Genomic DNA, 2,340 nt, shown 5'->3' with positions numbered 1-2,340 from the left:
CAAAAAATGCAAGTGCGCTGTGCTGTATGCAGCACTTTGCTTCAGTGGTGACGCTTGTAATATGCAGCACAGTATACAAACTATATACTGCAGTATACAATGCGTCTGTGTGTCTGTCTCTCAGTACAAGTGTGATACTGTGCACGAAGTCAGCGAGGGGACCCTGCCTCTGGCTGCGTGTATGTAACACACTGACTGACTATTTATCTATCTATCTATCTAGCTTTCTATCTATCTATCTATCTATCTATCTATCTATCTATCAAACCGTGAAACACTCTACGTATCTGAGTACAGTAGATTTTAGGACTGCACAAATACAGTACAATCCAACAATCTATCTGACTAATAGTGTGAGTGTGACACACTCTACCAAAGTAAAGCACTTTTTTCACTTTGACAAAGCAAGCAAGCCAAGCAGCACAGAAAGGTTGTGATGCTATCAGCAAATCTCTGTCAGGAGTGGTAAATGCAGGCACGCCTTGGCTATATATAGGCCAATGGCTGCCTGTGTGGCATGCAGTGACAGACAGCCAATTGGCTGCCTGCCATAACAAACATGGAGGGGGCATCCCTGCTCTAATTGGAGGGCCCTTTGCATCATGGGGGAGGTCCCTAGTTGTTTGATTGCATTGTGGGAGGGTCGAATTCCGGTATTCGAATCCAGAAAAATTTGGGTCGTCAGGTCATATTTGAGTCGAAGATTAGGACGACCGAATTTGAACAACAGCACTAATTTTAACTAACTACTAAGTGTCTTCCACCTTGTTGTTTGACTTTATAAACTGCGATGTGATATTAAAGTTTTGAGAAGTGATATAACTACATGCTTGAGCTGCTTGTGTGTTATTCACTGCTCCCAAAGCGTTGAAAACAGAGGTCACAATAGAGATGGAAATATTGATCTGGGATCAATAGGAAATCGTCTTAACACCGACTTACATACAAATTCAACTGAAGAACAAACCTACAGTCCCTATCTCTTATGTAACCGAGGACTACCTGTAAACATACTAAAAATCAGCAAATCACAGATAAAAACCCTATAGACAGAGTTGATATAGTTGAATTACCTAGTTGATATCTAGACATATATGAAATCATTACTTGAGCATTAAAAGAAGTTTTTGTCATCAGTCTTCTGTCGATTACCAATGAAAGAGATTCCAGGCTGCTCAAATCACTATAATTAAAGAAACTCCAATTTCCACTTACATTTATTATGGCCATATTTATAAAGCAACAAAAGTGACATTTACCACATAGTCATAGCAGGTGAATCTGAATACACAGAATAATTGATATTACCTTCTGTATCTTTCAACTCAACAATAAAAACAAAAGATGTCTTATACTGAGAGATAATGTAAGTATCCATTTCTGACCTGGTTCCAAATAATACTCCTAATCTGGTTGTTGTTTAATCTACCCAGATCTTCTGCGTAGAAAAAGTATGCAGCTCAGGTGTTCAAATAGTTGCTGCACAGCTTCCCACACAGTTTTCTTTCAGGTTGTTTCAGATGTATGACCAAATCTTTACAATGTGCTCCTTCTGTAAAATAAAGTGTGAGGTGTTCAAAAACATAGCAGCATAGAATACTGAGTAGTAAGTCTCTAAATACAAGTATAAATCAAACTGTGGCGGTTCAATTAAACGTATAATAAAAATGATAATAATACATAAAAAGTTTGTAAATATAATTGAATTAGTGCAACAATCTTCCTAATTAAACAATATTCCAATCAACAATGATGCAACCAGAATATAAGGTGGGACCATATCACAAGGATAGATGAAACTGACAATGCAAATAAATGGATACAATAATACAAGGACCCTAGTGAAACCAGTGGATGATCAAGTGTGCGCATACTATCTGGATCACCCTGGGTCATGCTAATGCAGCTGGCTGTCAATGGATCTCAAATTATCAGTGCGTCAAACCCCTCTAACAGTGAAAAAATACTGCTCTAAATGCCTTTATAAAATAAAGCAGAATAGCGATCCAGATCTTTTAATGAAATAAATTGCAGACAAAATGCATCTTAATTAAAAATTTTACCCAAGTTAATACAACTCCATGCAGTAAAGTGACTTCACATAGAAACTTTCAGAAACACATAGAAATTCTTATGCATTTTGTCTGTTAGAGGTGACCTAAGGATTTGATATCTATTAATATTATTGCCCATTATCGTGACCCAGGATGATTTAGAAAGAACAAGGACACTTATCATATAAATATTTGACCCCTGATTGTCGTTCATTCTCTATTTTGAATTACTGCACTTTTAAAGCCGTGCACTAGGTGGGGTAGTTGTCTGCAGACTCTCTTGTAG

General features: G+C 37.4%; 1 protein-coding gene across 1 annotated transcript in view; it reads right to left on the bottom strand.

Annotated features, from left to right (window-relative positions):
- Positions 1-1,541, bottom strand: part of CCR6 (C-C motif chemokine receptor 6) — a 24,460-nt gene extending 22,919 nt beyond the window's left edge. The window contains exon 1 of the mRNA XM_072409075.1: positions 1,386-1,541. The gene's annotated coding sequence lies outside the window, so the exon portion shown is untranslated. The remainder of the gene's footprint in view (positions 1-1,385) is intronic.
- Positions 1,542-2,340: the final 799 nt, after the last annotated feature.

This window comes from Pyxicephalus adspersus, chromosome 4 (genome assembly GCF_032062135.1).
Source record: "Pyxicephalus adspersus chromosome 4, UCB_Pads_2.0, whole genome shotgun sequence".
In the NCBI taxonomy this organism is placed as follows: domain Eukaryota; kingdom Metazoa; phylum Chordata; class Amphibia; order Anura; family Pyxicephalidae; genus Pyxicephalus; species Pyxicephalus adspersus.
The sequence above is the reverse complement of the archived record's forward strand: the minus strand, read 5'-3'. Positions and strand labels throughout refer to the sequence as shown.